The sequence below is a fragment of the Mauremys reevesii genome, linkage group 7 (assembly GCF_016161935.1).
Source record: "Mauremys reevesii isolate NIE-2019 linkage group 7, ASM1616193v1, whole genome shotgun sequence".
Lineage (NCBI taxonomy): Eukaryota > Metazoa > Chordata > Testudines > Geoemydidae > Mauremys > Mauremys reevesii.
In genome coordinates, this window is record NC_052629.1 from 81,336,227 (window position 1) to 81,355,261 (window position 19,035).

At 48.0% G+C, this 19,035-nt stretch overlaps 1 long non-coding RNA gene across 1 annotated transcript in view; it reads right to left on the reverse strand.

The window, feature by feature from the left end:
* Positions 1–269: 269 nt before the first annotated feature.
* The window catches only part of LOC120368894, a 35,539-nt gene continuing 16,773 nt past the window's right edge, over positions 270–19,035 (reverse strand). Inside the window, exons 3-4 of the long non-coding RNA XR_005582826.1 lie at positions 2,300–2,385; positions 270–307 (exon numbers count right to left, since the gene is read on the reverse strand). This is a non-coding gene — a long non-coding RNA (uncharacterized LOC120368894). The remainder of the gene's footprint in view (positions 308–2,299; positions 2,386–19,035) is intronic.

The following is a 19,035-nucleotide window of genomic DNA, read 5'->3' on the forward strand; positions in this document are numbered from 1 at the left end:
CTCTCCTCCTGCCTGCGGTCTTGCAGAACATCTACAAGGCGCCGGAGCGTGTCCGTTTGCTCCCTCATTAGACCAAGCAGCGTTTGAGTCGCCTGCTGGTCTTCCTGCCGCCACCTATCCTCCCGTTCCAGGTGTGTGCGATGCTGCTGACACAGGCTCTCCCTCGACTGTCTCTGCTCTGCCGCCTCCGCTCTGGAGCTGGCCATCAGTTCCTGGAACATGTCGTCCCTAGTCTTTTTCTTTCGGCGTCTAATCTGAGCCAGCCTCTGCGAGGGGGATGCCGGGGCAGTCCGGGAAGGAGCCGAAGCTGTGTGATGAGAAAAAGTTGGTGATTTCCTTGAACAAATACATGTTTGCCAACAGTAAACACAGTCTAGTCAGTTTCAGTTAAGAAGACCAAAGAGGGAACCAAGTCTCAGGAGATCTCAGAACTAGTCTGAGATTTCGGAATACGCTCTCATTGGCGGCGCCATCGCACTGGATAGCGCACAAGCGAGGAGAAACAGCTGCATCCCTCTTGCACAAAGTCCTGGTAAGCCTTACAGTACAGAGTGCTTATCAGTTAGTGCTTAGCTGTGCTCTCCTGCTGGAGGCAATGTGCAAAGCAGAAAAGATGACCGTTTTGCGGCCCCTCCCGCCAGTGCACGGGAAAGATCACTGTATGCTTTTCCTCTGTGGCCTCCAACACGTGGCTGTTAAGCGAGGGTCATTCTTATGCAAAGTAAAACTCTGTTAAGCGAGGGTCATTCTTATGCAAAGTAAAAGTCTACCATTCACAATAGTAACAGTACACTAATTCCACTAATTAGATGCAGCACTTCCACAACGACATCACCCTGAGGCGTGTCAGGCGGACTCAGAGAGAGCGGATGCTAACAGAAGCCCTGCACAGACCAGGACCATACGCTGCCATGCTCGTCGAGGCGATGGTCCCCCTTTACCTGAGGATGGCCTGGCGCGGAAGAGTGTGCTTCAACGGAGCACCCAACAAGGCACCTCTACCAAGGAACCTCCTGCTGAGGCTTTTCCAGCTGCTCTCTGAGAGCTTTTTTGAACTGTCCCCAGAGGACTATTGCTCCATTCCTATATGTGTAGACCTGCTGTTTGTATAGTTTCATATTTAAAAATTTTTATATAGTATTTCTATTTTTTATATATATCCCTGTTTCTTAAAAAAATAAATGTTTCCCTGTTTGTAGCACTTACCGCCTGATCCTTCCCCTGATTCCGAGTCCGGGTTAACGGGCGGGGACGGTTGGTAGGAGATCTCTGTGAGGGTGATGAAGAGATCCTGGCTGTCAGGGAAAGCGGGAGTGGGTTCGATGTCGCCTGCGCCGTCCTCAAAAGACCCTTCCTCATCTTCCCCATCGGCGAACAGGGAGGAGGAACTGTCCCGGTACACTATTCCGTCCTCGGAGTCCACCGTCACTGGTGGGGCACTGGTGGCAGACCCACCTAGAATGGCATGCAGTGCCTCGTAGAAGCGGCATGTCTGGGGCTGGGTTCCGGAGCGTCAGTTTGCCGCTCTGACTTTTTGATGCCCTTGTCTTAGGTCCTTCACTTTCACGCGGCACTGCATCGCATCCCGGCTGTATTCTTTCTCTTTCATGGCTTTAGAGACCTTCTCGAAGGTCTTCGCGTTCCGCTTGTTGGAGTGCAGCTCCGAGAGCACAGACTCCTCGCCCCACACAGTGATCAGATCCTGGACTTCCCGGTCAGTCCATGCTGGGGACCTCTTTCTATTCTGGGATTGCCCGGACTCCTCTGCTGGAGAGCTCTGCATCGTTGCAGGTGCTGCGGAGCTCGCCCCGATGTGCAACCAGAACGTCAGATTCAAACCGCCCAGACAGGAAAATGAATTCAAATTTTCGCGGGTCATTTCCTGTGTGGCTGGCCAGAGAATCCAAGCTCGGACTGCTGTCCAGAGTGTCAACAGAGTGGTGCACTGTGGGATAGCTCCCGGAGCTGCTAAGTTTGATTAGCATCCACACCTAGCCTAATTCGAGCTAGCCATGTCGAATTTAGCGTTACTCCACCTGCCGGGGTGGAGTACCAAATTCGAACTAAAGAGCCCTCTAGTTCGAATTAAATGGCTTCCTGGTGTGGACGGTTGAGCGGTTAGTTCGAATTAACGCTGATAAATTCGAATTAAAGTCCTAGTGTAGACCAGGCCTGAGTGTATTACATCAACACCATTTTCTTTTATCAACCAAATTTGTAATTTCATTAAAAAAAGGTATTTTGAAAATATTTTCCCTTATAATGTGTTATAGCATTTAAGAATGGCTGGGAGACCTACCCTTAATTGACAGAGTAAGCCTTTCCAGAGTCAGTCACAATGTTCTCACAGATAAAGGTTCCCCCGCCTCTTTGGTCCTATATGGACTAAAATAGAAATCTCACATTACTAATCTAAAAAGCAGTAACAGTCAAACAGGATGGAACTGGTGAGTTCTCATGGCAAGGGAAACTCAAGATCAGACTACAAAATAGATTACATGACAGAACAGTATATTCATCACCATTCCAAGAATACTAAGGAGAGTGGGCCGAACTAATACCTACTTCTACTAATTTCAATACACAAATTCAGCCAATGGCAGTGCTCGGCCCAGAACATTTACCTTGTCAAATATATCACCAGCATCAATCCAGTATGTATGTTTCATTAAAAATGGTGCAGCCATTTCCTGCGGCCCGCCAAGTGGCCCGTGCCCCCCCACCCCTGGCCTACCTCCAGGCCAGGGGTGGGCAAACTACACCCGCAGGATTGCCACCTCGAGCCCCACACTGCTCCATGAAGCGGCTGGCATTATGTCCCCTCGGCCGGCGGGTGTGTGGGGGAGAAGCAGAGGGCTCTGTGTGTTGCCCTGGCTTCTAGGCACTGCCCCCCCCCCCCGCAGCTCCCATTGGCTGGGAACGGGGAACCACGGCCAATGGGAGCTTCGGGGGAGGTACCTGGAGGCATTGCAAGCAGCACGCGGAGCCCTGCATCCCCCTCCCCCAGGGGCCGCAGTGACATGGTTCCAGCTACTTCCCGGAGCGGAGCAGGGCCAGGGCCAGGGCCAGGGCCAGGGCCAGGGCCAGGGCCAGCAGCCGGCCCTGGCCCCAGTGTGCGCCACTGCCACCCCGGAGCCCGAAGCCCTCCTGCACCCCGCCCCCCAACTCCCTGCCCTGAGCCCCCTGCCTGCACCTCAACCCCCTGCCCTGAGCCCCTTGCTGCACCCCACACCCCAACCCTGTGCCCTGAGCCCCTTGCTGCATCCCACACCCCTTCTGCACGCCAACCCCCTGCCCTGAGCCCCCTGCTGCATCCCACACCCCTTCTGCACCCCAATCCCCTGTCCTGAGCCCCCTGCCTGCACCCCAACCACCTGCCTGCACCTCAACCCCCTGCCCTGAGCCCCCTCCTGCACCCCACACCCCAACCCTGTGCCCTGAGCCCCCTGCCTGCACCTCAACCCCCTGCCCTGAGCCCCTTGCTGCACTCCACACCCTAACCCCATGCCCTGAGCCCCTGCTGCATCCCACACCCCTTCTGCACCCCAATCCCCTGTCCTGAGCCCCCTGCTGCATCCCACACCCCTCCTGCACGCTGAGCCCCCTACCTGCACCCCAACCCCCTGCTGCACCTCAACTCCCTGCCCTGAGGACAGGGAGGGGGCAGAATTGGGGTGGGAACTTCAGGGAAGGAGTTGGAATGGGAGCAGGGAAGGGGTGGGAAGAGGCGGGGCCTCATGGAAGGGGTGGAGTGGGGGCAGGACTGGGGGCAGCAAGGGTGTGTGTGTCAGTGATGTGGCCCTCGGGCCAATGAACTAGCCCTCATGTGGCCCTTGTGGTCATTTGAGTTTGAGACCCCTGTTCTATACTTAGAATCAGCAAAGTGAATTGAAGACAGGGTAGCAGTGAGTGAACAACAGACTCTGGGTTTAACCTTAAATATCCTGGTTTACATGCAGCCATGCAGAATTAGATTTTAAGGTGCCTTTTCCATATGGTGGCAGATTTTAAAGTGCAGTGGGCCTGAACCATGGAGTTCAGATTCAGATTTTCCAAAGTGTTCTGATTCAGGGCTCCTTGTCCAGGGGGACCGGACAGGGAACCAGTATTCACTGATACTCAGGGATCTGTGCAGAGATGGGAAAGGAAAGTACGAAACAAACTACACTCCAGCTTCATGGGGGTTTAGTCCAGCCCGAGTAATTTTAAAGTTTGCCTGAGAGTGGCAGGGACTCTTCAACTGCATTTTAATGTAAAGGCAGTACATGTACTGTAACAAATCCCCAGCTTCCCAGAACTTCAGGGTTGTCACTGTGTTACACAGTAGCCATTCGGAACTTCGTAAGGACAGAACTCTTGTCCACAGGGCACTGCCATTTGAGTTAAGAGAGAATCTCCTTTAGCTGTTAGCAGTACAGGGACAACCTACACGCAACTGAACGCTTCTGATTCTATCCAGCAGAGAGCTGTGGTACACACATGTGCACTGCAGTTCATTACAACACAGTCTTCCAACAAAAGCTCAATTGAAAGAATGCTACAATCACATCAAACAAACTGATCAAAGCCAGGAAAGGAACAATGATATGCACAGTTGCTTAGTGGAAAGGAGTGTAGGGGATAGGTGGTGTGGGTTACAGCAGTGGTTCTCAACCTTTCCAGATTACTGTACCCCTTTCAGGAGTCTGATTTGTCTGGTGTATTCCCCAGGTTTCACCTCCCTTAAAAACTACTTGCTTACAAAATCAGGCATAAAAATACAAGTATCACAGCATGCTATTACTGAAAAATTGCTGACTTTCCATTTTTACCACATAATTGTAAAATAAATCAATTGGAACATAAATATTGTATTTACATTTCAGTGTATAGTATATAGAGCAGTATAAACAAGTCATTGTCTGTATGAAATTTTAGTTTGTACTGACTTCACTAGGGCTTTTTATGTAGCTTGTTGTAAAACTAGACAAATATCTAGATGAGTTGATGTACCCCCTGGAAGACCTCTGCGTACCCCCAGGGGTATGTGTACCACTGGAAGTTTGGAAATACAAAGCAGTGGTTCTCAATCTTTTTGGGTTTAGGACCCATTTTTCAATGTTTATGGCCTGTCACAACCAGTAAATAGTCTGGGGGTGGAAGCCCTGGGGTGGTTTCAGTCAGGTCCTGTCCCCCTAGGGAGTTGGGCCCTGCCCAGAACTCCCCCCACAGTGGCAGCTCCTGTGCTGTGGGGCCGGCTGGGCTTGGCTCTTCACTCTGAGCATTGCAACCTCCAGGGTTGCAGCACTGCTCAGGTTTGGTCCCACCCTCAGATTGGACCAGATTTGTGAGAGTGGAGTTGTGACCTGGCTCATGGGGTTGCAGTGCCATTCACTCAAATTTGGCCTACCCGGACTCTTGTCATCCTGACAGCTGGGCTAAACCTCAGTGGTGCTGGGCCCCCAGAGGTTGCAGTGCCTGGAGCAGGGAGGCGAGCCCAGCCAGCCCTGTTGGACAGGAGTCACAGGAGCTGCCACACCACACTTTGAAACATTCTGGAAACCCAATTTTGGGTCCCAACATACAGGTTGAGAAACCCGAGGTTACAGCTTGTCAGAGCTACTGACTTTATTGTGAGGGCAGGTGAATTGAAACCCGACCCACATAACTTGAGCCAGGGAGAGTAATTCAGAAATAATCTATTATTCCTAGAAACTAGGGGCAATCGCTGTCCTTCTGCCAAAGTACACTCCAGTCCAGAGCCTATTAACTGCAGATTCCTTCCCCTGCTCCACCTTCCATTGTCAGGGTAACACTCCCCGGCGTTGACGTCAAAGCTGCCTTTTGTTCGCTTGTACAGTCTTTCCCTTCTGCTGGCTTGTCGGGCTGAGGCACAGAGACAGCTGTGCAGCAAACTCTAATTTGGACTGTATTTCCAAACACATCCCAGTGCTTGGGAGAAGTCTCCTTCCCACCCCAAGAATTTCAAGATTTCCAATTGAAAATTCGACGTGTCTCTCCACCTGTATAAATGATCTCCCACCCGCTCTTTGCAACTTTAATCATCCCCTTACCACCCCCTCCTGAATTCTTGCCCTGTATCTTATCTAGTGTTCATTTGTCTTGAATTATTTAGATGGCAAGATCTGCAGGGCAGGAATGGTCTCTCTTTCCTGGCATGTGACATACAGCATAAACCTATTGCTATGTCAGGGATACTAGGAGAGAAAAAACCCTGCCCATTTGGGGATGGATCTCCACATGTGCCAGTGTAACACTCAGTGATGCTGGAGAAGTGCAGGAGGGAGGAGATTAGGTGGTATTATGACACCTTTCCAACTCCTTCAACCTGATGCAGCCAGGGGCCAAACTGGTTTAGGAGACTAAACTCGGCAGGACTGCTGTGCCACACAGGATCCCAACTGAGCACATTGTGCTTCACTCTTTCCCGTCTTGCTGCTCCCATACTCACCTCCCTTGGAATGTTTCTTACGTTAGGGGAGATAGGGGAATTGGCTGGGCTGGCTATGCCAACTTGGGATAACCTCAGTTTCTGCCTTAACTAGGGCACTTGGGAGGGGGCCCGGGATCTGGCCCTTTAAGTTTAGGTTAGTGCAGGCAGAATAAGGCTGTAGACACACATTACAAGCTGGAATCAAACCATCCATTGCAACTTCTAACTTTTGCCTTTAAATGCCCAAGGCTCACAAAGGAATCAGAATGAAGTGCAATGACAGCATCATATACTCATGTAGGGATTGACAGGATAACTAGCTGTTGAGAGCTCTCCCAGTTTGAGACGCCTACAGTCACTGGCTGTTGGAATTAGAATCTGCCTACATTTGGAATACTCCACTCTCAGGTGTACCACAATGACTCTTCTACTCTTGCAGTGGGATACAAGGCTCTGGGTTCCATTCTCCAAATATAGGAGTATATAAGACAGAAGCTGGGGGTGACTTTACCCTTCTCAGGAATCTGAAATTAATATATGACTTCATAGAGAATGATTCCCAAGGGCAGGGCTACTTTTGTTTGAACACTTCCGTGAAGGCCCTGCTTACTTTGTAAAACTGTAACTGGATGGAATGCAGAACAATTATCTCCATACTGAGACATGGGGTCATCACCACTGGCTAGTGGAGTTTTTGAGCTATTAGCAGCTACCAAGTCAGAGAAGAACACACTCCTTCTGGCTGGCAAATAGCCCTTTCCTCTATCATCTCTGCTGCCAGAGTGGCAGAACACCATAACCTCACCCTAGGCCAAAGTCTACTCCGATTCCCAGTAACATGTAATCTGCAAGCGAGACTAGGACTGCCAGTTCTTAAACTCACAGCTTGGTCACCACACTTAAATAGAGAAAGCTGAACTTCCTGGAAAACTAAACCAGGTCACTACTTATTACTTAGGCAGTGTGAGGAAATATTTACTCAAGAACATGCTCTTCTGAGGCTGGAAAACAAAAAGTACTCAATGAAGATTCTGAATATAATGCTACTGCCTGCTCATGTTCTTCAGTCAAAATACAAGCAAACTCACAAAAGAAGCAGCTGGGCATGTTGTTCATTCTCCAGCTCTTCCCTTAAGATCCTTTCAGTGTTCTCAGATAAGTACTCAATGTACTCCCTCCTGCTCTGTTAAGTTAGACTTCAACATATCAGAAAGGATGGTCCATTTTGCCAACTCTCTTATAATGAATTCTGAGACAGGAAGAACTGAACTACCCTGAGCCCTGGCTTCATGATGCAAAATTTACAAGAACACCTGGGCTGTGTCTATAGTGACAAGTGTTGGGAAATCTCCAGCTATAGCCTATGCTCTGATAGCAATAGTGGGCATGCTATGCAGATAGGGTTTAGGAGATTTTATCATGTTTCATATATTCCAAGGCAAAGAGGGATGATTGTGCTCATCTAGTCTGATGTCCTGTATCACACAGGCTGTAGAACTTCCCTACAATAACTCCTCGAGCAGATCTTTTAGGAAAACATCCAGTCTTGTTTTAAAAATTGCTAGTGATGAAGAATCCACCACAAGGCTTGTAAATTGTTCCAATGGTTAATTACTCTAATTGTTAAAAATGTGTGCCTTATTTACAGCCTGAATTTGCCAGGCTTCTCAAAGCAGGTCTGGATAACATGATGGCAAAAACACCAGGGGCTTGCCTGTACTAGTGTTTCCACTGGTGGGAGATTCCACAAAACTGCCAGTGTAAACAACACGTGTAGGCCCCACCCAGGTTCTTTCTGCAATACAAACCCATCAGACAGCCATGCCAACATGCTTTTATCTGCAATCATAAGAGCATGAAATATCTTTATATATTTATAATACAATATATATAATAAAAATGAAAGCTGAGATTCTCACTTAATCACATGAGTCCGGGAGTTGGGGCTTTAAGAAAAATACCAAAGAGCAACAGCAACTCCAACAGGCACCTCACCACTCACTGCTACAGAATGATGCTCTGTGTCAATGCTAGGTACTTGCACATGCTGTGTCAACAGAGACAGTGGTGTAGGAAGGCGTTCTTTGCTGACCATACATAGAAGCCATTATTACCTGCTGAGAGGTGTGTGTGTGTCTGGCAACAGCCTGGCTCAGTTTGCACGCCTGCACCCCTGGTATCATACCAAATACAGTCCCTCGTGGAACCTGACCCTCTTTCTCCAGTTCCACTCATCATGGTATATCCAGATTATGCAGGATGATGACTGTTAATAAACTTCCTGTCTTAAAGTGTGTGCCTTTGTGTGCATTATCATTTTGGGGTGTGTAAAGGGCTATTTGCTATTAAAAAGCATAGCAGAAAATTTTCAGCTAACTCCTGTTAGTTCCCATAGGCTGACCAACAATCTTTATTACCTTCCACAACATGAGATCAATGAACGGGTCTGTTGTGTACTGGCTCCCGGGGGACTGGTTCTCGACTTAAAATCAATGGGGACAAATAGGAGCCTTTACTTCTGTGTCTCTGTTGTGCTTGCACTGGGGCATCTGGCTACAGAGATGTAAGAAAGCAGCGCTCCTGTGAGAGGATGTGAGTCAAGGAACCTGCACTGTTTCAGGGGAAGTATGACTCAGTGCATGTAGTGCTAGCCTTGTTCTCCAAGGCCTTGCAGGAGGTGATAAGATTGTGTAATCCCCAAGACAGCTCACTGAACATCTTAATTCTGCTGATCCTCTTAGGGGAGGGGTGCCTCTACTGAGTACTGAATGATAGCTGATTTCTTAGAACAAACTACCACAGCTCCTGGTGAGCTCATCAAGTGGGAGGCAGGATGCTGGGCTGCCTGTTATGCTGCCAGATGAACAAGGAGCAGCAGAAGCACTGAATTTATCAAGAGCTCTGCAATGATTTGGCAGAAGCCTCTTGTTTAGTCTACTTGCTCCTTCGTTGCGCAGGGGACACAAGTGCAAAGGCCATAATGAAAAGCAGACGTAAGCGGGGATAAGGGGAAAGAGCAGAGAGACTGCTGAGGGAGTGAGGGAGAAAGGGAAAAGTGAGAGAACAAGAGACTATTCAAGGGGGCGAGGCATGAAAGGCATGAAAAGGAAAGACAGGGAGCAAGGGACACCCGGAGTGGCTGGGAGAGCAGGGAGAAGAGGGGAACTGGGTAGGGAGGAGAGAGATGGGAAGCACTGAAGGGGGTTCGTGGAAGAAGAAAATATTAGAGGGAGCAAGAGAAACTCTGGAGGGAAACAAGGAGGAGATGCCGAAAGAGTGGGGATGGGGGGTGGGAAATGAAGGAAATATCTGAGGGTTTTGGAGGGTGGAGGGAAAATAGGAACAGAAATTGTCTGCTGAGGACAGGCAGAGAAAGAGCAGGAAGAGAACAGGCAGCTGCCTGAGGGAGGGCCCCTCTTCATTCTCAGCACAGTCCTAAAGCCAGGGAGGGAGCTTGGGTTTCTAGGTACTTCATGCCTGTTCACCACAAAGGTGGACACTGGGGGAATCTCCCATGGTATTATTAGCATCAGGAAGATTCCCCATCTGGTGCCAGAGACAGTTCTCTGGGCTTGTGCTGCATTTGTGCAGTGCCTACCACAGCAGGATCCTGGCCCATGATTGGGGCTCCTGGATGCTACAGTATCACTAATCTTACTACTACTAACTGGTGCAAGAAGCTCTCAGACATCTTCACAAGCTCAAAACTGGCAGATCATGTTTCCATCATTAAAAACAAAACAAGCACCAACCAACCATCTCCCCCCACAAACTATTCTCCTCTGGGCCAAGACCAGGCCAGGAAAGTTCCTGCCCCAAAGGAATCTGAGCAATGTCTGAGCAATTGAAAAGAGAGATTGGTTGTGAAACTTGTCCAGTGTCACTGCCCCTGAACACAGTAATATTCCTGTGTTGGTGAGAATGCAAGTATGTTTCTGCTATAACTGGGTGCTTTCCCAGCAGCTGCCCCAAACCTGTCACTAGCACTTTTATAGAGGCACCTTTTATTCTCTTTCCTAGCGCATCTGTCTTAAAACCCACAGGAAAACCCATGATACAGTGGGAGGTGGGAAAATTCAGACCTTGCTGCATGGAAAGTTAGCTTTTAATAGGTATATTTTCTAGAGACGTCTTCCCGGAGAGCATGGCTTTGCTACAGATTTTCAAAGAGTGGCATGCACAAGTGGTCTTTAGCTCAAGCTGTAGAAAGCTTGTGCTTTTCGGAACTGGAGGGCTGAGTTCTTAGCCCCACTTGCCCTGGAGTTCTGAGTGCTTGTGATATGCCACTGAGCAGCTGTCGCGAAGACCGATGTCTGCAGATTTGTTACACTATTTGTGCCTTGAGGTGGGAGATGAATCTTCAGTTTCTGTGTTCTTTGGAAACACACTCTAACTCTACATTGAGAGGTGGTTTTGATGCTAAACTGGCTGACTCTCTAGAGACCTGGGTTCTAGTTCTCTTTCTGCCACTAGTCTGCTGTATGACCTCAGGCAAATAGCTTCACTTCTTAGGGCTGTGGGGAGCAAACCTCCAAGCCTAGGGAGACAGGCTCAAACTATTATGCTACAAATAGCAGCAGTGGATAGTTAACTGGAGTGATGGCTCCAGCTAACCACTGGTGTTCAGACCCCCCTGGGTCTGAGGTCAGGTGGCTAGTCAGTGCTGCAATGTCCACATTGCTATTTTTAGCACTAGTCTGTCTACTTGACTCCCAGCTGCAGAGTAGACATATACCAACTGCCTTGTTTCCCCTCCTACCATTTCTTTGTCTTGCCCATTTAGAATGTAAGAGCTTTGGGCACAGTATGTGTCTATGGAGCATGGAGCCCCAGTCTCTGTAGGGTACTCTAGGTGTCCCTCTAATAGCAGTCATAATACAAATTCTCTGCCTGGTATTTCTAAGATTCATTTCATGGCAGTATGAAAGAGGCTCTTCTGGACTAGCATTATGGGGTCATGCTTTCTATGAAAGAGAATACTGTAGCAGGGTTTTAGTCTCAGCAGGGAGCAACTGATTCCAGAATTTCTATTAACAAAAAAAAAAAAGTTGGTTTTAATCCACATACCCATCCACCCCTGAAAAATGAGAAATGACAACTCATTCATAACTCTATAGGCATTTCAATTGGCTGGAATTCTTTGCTCAGCTTTGTGAACAGTGTCACTGGTTTAGTGGTATGGTGAGGGTGTGTGTGCATGTCTAGCTCTAGCTAACTGGCAAAAGAGCAAGCAGAGGTCAGAGACTGTTACTCAGCAATAAGGAGCAGCAACATGTTGTTACCATAGGCAACATGTTAGATCACAGACCTGCAGGGAAATCCTAGCTGGTATGCTACTTTGGACAGGCACTGTCATGCTGCCCCCTACCTCCCCCTCTCCTTCCCATGATGATGGCATATGGACGAAGCTGCCTCTGGAGCGGTGTGTAGGGATGGGTGGGTTTTTCTGAGTTAGCTGTGTTCTGTGCATTTGACTCAGCTGCCAGCACCTCTTCACCACACAGGATGTCTCAGCAGTTCTGCACTGCTCTGGTTTTCCCTTTGCAGCAGTGTTTATAGGAACACATCAAATGGAAGGGTGTTTATTTTTCTGGTTACTGTTTTTTCAAGCTGCTGCCTGGCCTGAGCCGATTCCAGGAATTGAGGCAGCCGAAGACAGAAACTTGAAAGGCTCCTCAACACCACAGTCAGTGCTGTGTCAGGGTCCCAACGAAGCGCATCAAGAGCAAGAATTCACACAGACCCAGAGGAGGCTGCACATAACAGGAGGGCTGAGCCATACAGTCAAACAACAACCAGAGCCTGAGACCAAGCCCAATCTGACATGGCACTTTCTCAGCTGCTCAGTGGAACTCAAGTACGGCAGCAACAGCAGATGTTTGAGGCGGTCAGCGTCATAATGCAAATGCCATTGGCTGGGCCATACACACATCCCCAGAACACAGGGAAGGGCAGAGTTTGCTATTGCCCCAGCCCACACAGCCTGCTCTCTGGTAATGGGCCGTACAGAAGGCAGAAGGAGAAAGGGGTATCCATGCAGCTGGTTCTCTGTGTTCTGGGGAAGGGCTTCCAGAGCACAGAGAATGTTTGTATGGTGCAGCTTTACACCATCAGGTTTGGGGACTGCTGAAAGTAGAGCCTTAACCTGAATGTCTGCAAGTTCCCATGTTGACACTGTGTGTGTGTGTGTGTGTGGGTGTGGGTGTGTGTGTGGGTGGGTGGGTGGAGGGGGCAGGGAGCGAGGTATTAAGCATATAAAATTAAACCAGAGTGGGTTTTCTCCCTCCTGAACATGGACTTTCCCATCAACTAATCCCAGAGTGAATGATATGGCAATACCTCCTGAGCTCTTCTTCTGCAGACCAGTTACACCAAGGAAGGCAGCAATGAGAGTATCCACAGATGGTCCCTCATTCCACACCACAGCTAACCAAGACAGGGCATCTGCCATAGTTTGCCCCAGAGCAATTTCCAGCCCATCAGTCCCCAAGCTGGCCTGAATGTCCTAGGCTTAGATGTCTGGAAAGCCACACACTTCAGCAGGGCTCTCTCTGGCTTTCCTGTCCTTGGCTCTTCTTGACCTTCCATCAGAGACTAGCCTTCCCAGCGGAAGACACAATTTTTTGTACTGCCCATCCACCACCGCAGTATCTGAGTGCCAGATTCTCCTGTCCATCAGGATTTGTTGCAGACTCTCTACCTTAGGAAAAATGTCCTCATACCCCAACTACTAGACCTGTTCCTGCCAGACTCTGTTCCAGGAACTAAGGAATCTATTGCTCTAGCTTTAACTTCCTCACTGATCACTCATTTTAAAGCTTTCTCTGCTACTGTTCTGTATTGAAGCTAAAAGGAGCAGCAAATCCTTTTTTGGTATGAAACCATCCCATACAATTTTTTCTGCTGTTTCCACTTTTCTGCTATGTCAGTAGCTTTCGACCTTTTTTCATTTTCAGACCCCTAAAAATGTTGAATGTGGTGCAGACCCCTTTGGAAATCTTACACATAGTCTGCAGAATCCCAAGGGTCCAGGGACCACAGGTTGAAAACCACTGTGCTATGTCATTTTCTCCTTGCTTACAGTTTTCCTTGGCTGCTTCTCTGGTTTTTGAGTAGCAGCCGTGTTAGTCTGTATCCGCAAAAAAACCAGGAGTACTTGTGGCACCTTAAAGACTAACAAATTTATTTTAGCATGAGCTTTCATGAGCTGCAGCTCACTTCTTCGGATGCATAGAATGGAACACACAGACGGGATATTTATACATACAGAGAACATGAAAAGGTGGAAGTATGCATACCAACAGGCAGAGTCTAATCAATTGAGATGAGCTATCGTTAGCAGGAGGAAAAAAACTTTTGAAGTGATCATTAAGATGGCCCATTGAAGGTGTGAGGAGAACTTAACATAGGGAAATAGATTCAATTGGTGTAATGACCCAACCATTCCCAGTCTTTGTTTAGGCCACAGTTAATAGTATCTAGTTTGCATATTAATTCAAGTTCAGCAGTTCCAAAGAGAAACTGCTGAACTTGAATTAATATGCAAACTAGATACTATATCTAGATACTAGATACTAGATACTATTAACTGTGGCCTAAACAAAGACTGGGAATGGTTGGGTCATTACACCAATTGAATCTATTTCCCTATGTTAAGTTCTCCTCACACCTTCTATGGGCCATCTTAATTATCACTTCAAAAGTTTTTTTCCTCCTGCTAACGATAGCTCATCTCAATTGATTAGACTCTGCCTGTTGGTATGCATACTTCCACCTTTTCATGTTCTCTGTATGTATAAATATCCCCTGTCTGTGTGTTCCATTCTATGCATCCAAAGAAGTGAGCTGCAGCTCACGAAAGCTCATGCTAAAATAAATTTGTTAGTCTTTAAGGTGCCACAAGTACTCCTGGTTTTTTTTCTCTGGTTTTTGTAGATGCTATATTAATGGCCACCTGGGGCACTCTTTTTTCCTAGACCCAGTTGGATTCTTTGCAGCCATTAAACTCATAGCACATCAGGGACAGTGTGGGGGACTGGATTGCAGATCCCTCACCGGGCTGCTCAATTAGAGCACTGGGCCAGCCTGAAGAGACAGCTCTTCTATCCCTGACTCTGAACTGAGCAGCCTTACAGAGAGCACCTCCCAAAGGGCATAGTAATAATTTGTATTTCTATAGTGCTTTCCCCCTGAGGGCCTTCCAGACATTAATAAAGCCTCACTGTCCCCCCGTAAGGTAGTTCTGTATCATTATGCCCATTTTACAAATGGGGAAACTGAAGCAACGGGTGATGCTGTGATTTGCCCAAGGTCACACAGGAAGTCTGTGGCACAGCCAGGAAACAAACTCAGGTCACATGACTCCCCAAACCATCCACCTATCTATGGGCCAATTTCAGACCTGATAGAAGTGACTACAACTTCATTTGATTCAATGGAGTTTGCAGTGAGTCATTCACTCACACCTAGGGTGACCAGATATCCTGATTTTATCGGGTCTGTCCCGATATTTGCTTATTTGTCCCGCGTACCGACCTACCTTCGGTTGGGATGCAAATTGTCCCAATATTTTGCACCCCCCTGCCCTGACTCCGTCCCCTCCTTCCCCCATTGGATCCCTCCCCAAATCCCCGCCCTGGCCCCGTGCCCTCAGCCCCATCCCCTCACTGCCCCATTGGATCCCTCCCCAAATCCCTGCTCTGGCCCCACCTCTTCCCCAAGCACGCTGCATTCCTCCTCCTGCCCCCTAGGCTTGCGCTGATCAGCTGTATGGCAGCGCAAGTGCTGGAGGGAGCGGGGAGGTGGAGATGGAGCAGAGGCATGCTGGTGCAGTGGGGGCGGGGTGTGGCGCTCCAGCGGCCATTTTTTTTCCTTTTTTTTTTTTGCTCTGCCCCCCCAGCGTCCTGATATTTCAGCTGTGTGATCTGGTTAACCTACTCACACCAGGTCTGGATTAGGCTCTAATAGCCTGGTATGAAGTAGCATTAATATCTTTTGTGTCCTCAATTAGCATTAACATTTGAATACCCCCCTCTCCAGTATCCCCAGGGCATGGTCACAATGGAACTGTCTGTTACAGCAGTCCACCTCCTGGGGTAGTCACATTCGAATGGCCCCTTGCTCCACCTGTTCTGTGTTGCAAGGCACCGTCTCTCTTCAAACACAGACTTTGTGGAATAGTTGGCTAGTAGATCATGTGGACTGGCTGAACAGCTGATGGTACTTCAATTTGCTGAACAAAGAAAAAAATCATTTTTCTGGTGGAACTCTACTGAACTCCCTGGAGTTACACCAGAGATGAACTGAGTCCATGACAGGACTCCACTGGCCATCACATACAGTCCCCAGCTCAAACCCCTCCACCGCATCATCAGGGATCTACAACCCATCCTGGACAATGATCCCACACTTTCACAGGCCTTGGGTGGCAGGCCAGTCCTCGCCCACAGACAACCTGCCAACCTGAAGCATATTCTCACCAGCAACTGCACACCGCACCATAGTAACTCTAGCTCAGGAACCAACCCATGCAACAAACCTCGATGCCAACTCTGCCCACATATCTACACCAGCAACACCATCATAGGACCTAACCAGATCAGCCACACCATCACCGGTTCATTCACCTGCACGTCCACCAATGTAATATATGCCATCATATGCCAGCAATGCCCCTCTGCTATGTACATCGGCCAAACTGGACAGTCTCTAAGGAAAAGGATAAATGGACACAAATCAGACATTAGGAATGGCAATATACAAAAACCTGTAGGAGAACACTTCAACCTCCCTGGCCACACAATAGCAGATTTTAAGGTGGCCATCCTCCAGCAAAAAACTTTAGGACCAGACTCCAGAGAGAAACTGCTGAGCTCCAATTCATTTGCAAATTTAACACCATCAGTTTAGGACTAAACAAAGACTGTGAATGGCTTGCCAATTACAGAACCAGTTTCTCCTCCCTTGGTTTTCACACCTCAGCTGCTGGAACAGGGCCCCATCCTCCCTGATTGATCTAACCTCGTTATCTCTAGCCTGCTTCTTGCTTGCTTATATATACACACCTGCCCCTGGAAATTTCCACTGCTTGCATCCGAAGAAGTGGGTATTCACCCACGAAAGCTCATGCTGCAAAACATCTGTTAGTCTATAAGGTGCCACAGGATTCTTTGCTGCTTCTACAGAACCAGACTAACACGGCTACCCCTCTGATACTTGACATTATAGTCTGAATATGCTAATTGCTCCTAAATTCAAGGCTTATGGGAGAGAGCCCTGTGCATTTTGTGAGGACCCTGAGAACAGCTGCATCATCTCTTTTGATGCAGAGTTTTATACGTGCATTAGTGAGGGAAAAGGATTCAGAGTTGCTCATTTTTTCTGTGCAAGCAGTTCCTGACGGCAGAGAACGCTCAGAATCTCAGTTACTTCCAGGAACAATGAGCTAAACTCAGCTGCTCTTCCCAGCACCAGCTGAGGGGGCGGCGGGCAATGGAACACAGTGTTGTTCTTGGAAGGCAAAGGAAAATAAGGCGTTGGCATTGGCAGGGCTGTATGAGCACTCCTTCCCTGTCAGCTCTGCATCTCCCTGCTGTAAAGCTGGGCTCGTTCTTTTTATCAAATAACTTCCTGGACATTGTAAGCAGCTCACAAGCAGAAAGAGGCTGAATTCATCAAACCACCAAAGATTAGATCACTGGGTAAGTGATCGTTCCCCCTGTCCCGTTCCCCACTCCATCGCATGACCTGTTCAGTTACAGTGTGACCTACTGTATTTTTTAAACTTTTCCCAGAAATAAACACAGAACCCTCCAACATCACCCAGCCTCTGGAAGCTATTTGGGGCTATTTTAGCAACATGCAATACAAATTCCAAAAGCTGACTGGATATTGGGATCATTCCCAGCAGAGCTGTCCGTGGAGGGAGTTTACAATAACCCAGTGGAAATGTCTATAGGAAGGGACGTCTCCATTTTTAAAGGCAATAATCTGGTTCATAGGTGAAGTATGCTGAGTGACACAAAGCAAGTGACTGCCCACGGAACCATTCAGAGCAGAGACAGATAGCAGAGCTCAGCGTAAGAATGGGAGAGACACAAAGGATAAATAAAAATCAGATTGAGTCTACTTTACTCTTCCGGGAGCTGGCTCTGAAACTCAGCGGGGTGGTAATGAGCCGAGAAAAAAGGGAGCTCTGCTGGAGAGGCTAGTGTCTGGGCAGCTTGCCAGGATGATGCATTACACAGCCTTTCACCTTAAAGCCCTGGTTCAACCCCAACCTTGGCTAGCAGTGACTGCAAGTCATTATTGTCTGAAAGTTATTAGCCAATGTGAACCGAGTTAGTGGGTCTCAACGGGGTTCCTAGTAGACCAGTGTCCTTCTTGGGAGTTTCAGCAGAGAGGCTAATGACTGAATGGTCCGTAATGCACATCAGTCCTACAAGTGACCACCTGGTCAGGGCCAAGACAATTTGCTACCGGGGGAGGTATAGGAGAAGCTTACATTGCTGTTTGCTATGATGTACAGTAGCTGGTCAGTCGGCAAATTAGAAGACTTCAGGTTCCAGGGCTATTGGTTCATCACAAGTGCTAGTCACATAAAACATTTCCTTAGCTCCAAGGGAGCAGGATATACCGGTAAATGAGTCTGGTCATCAGGCTTCTGCAAAGTTCTCTGCACTGACAGGTCCTAGTCTCTCAGTTTCACAGCTTGAGGTGAATTTATTGTTATTACCTTTAACTGGCTTCAGCATTGCTTTGTTGCAAAAAGGAGGATGGCACTTAGGGTGACCAGACAGCAAATGTGAAAAATCAGGACTGGGGAGGGGAATAGGAGCCTATATAAGGAAAAGACCCAAAAATCAGGACTGTCAATATAAAATTGGGACATCTGGTCACCCTAACAGCACCAGAGATAGCAACATCTCCAGCAGAGTGAGCAATGCCAAGTCAACAGCAAACCACTGGGTTGGTTTGCATGTAAATGAACATTTTCAACTTACCCAAGTTACAATTTCAGAGTTCTCAGACACCAAACACCACCCAAAGTTTTAATTTTCTGCCGCTCCTTAGGGAGTTCTATTCCCCATTGACCTGAGGCCTTATTCAGTATTGCCATCTTAAAACTGGAATCAGGAACCGAAAAAGCTAGAAGAGGCTTTTTGCACCTGCTCAGATTGCCATTGGACAAATCTGCACCTGGTGTAAATGCTGAGTATGTCAAGTGAGGATCTGGCCCATTAGCTTTAATTAGAGATGGGCCCAAGCAACAAAATTTAAATTTGGATAAGGATCTCAAGCACCCCCATAACCTGGGATCTAGGGTTTTGATTTGGGGTCATGTCTATATTTAGTATACTGTACTGTAACTGAAGCACTAAAAATAGATTAGTTTCTGAGCATTTAATCAAGGACCTATTCCTAGAATCACAGAGAGCTGAAATTAAGGCAGTGGAATTCATGGTAATCAGCCTGATGGAAGAAGAAGGAACCTCACATCAGTTTAAACTGTAAACATGGTCAGCTAAACATATTTCAGTTTCAGCCAGATGTAGCTGCACCATGGCCCAAAGATCTAGAATTGCATGAAACACTTGTGAGCT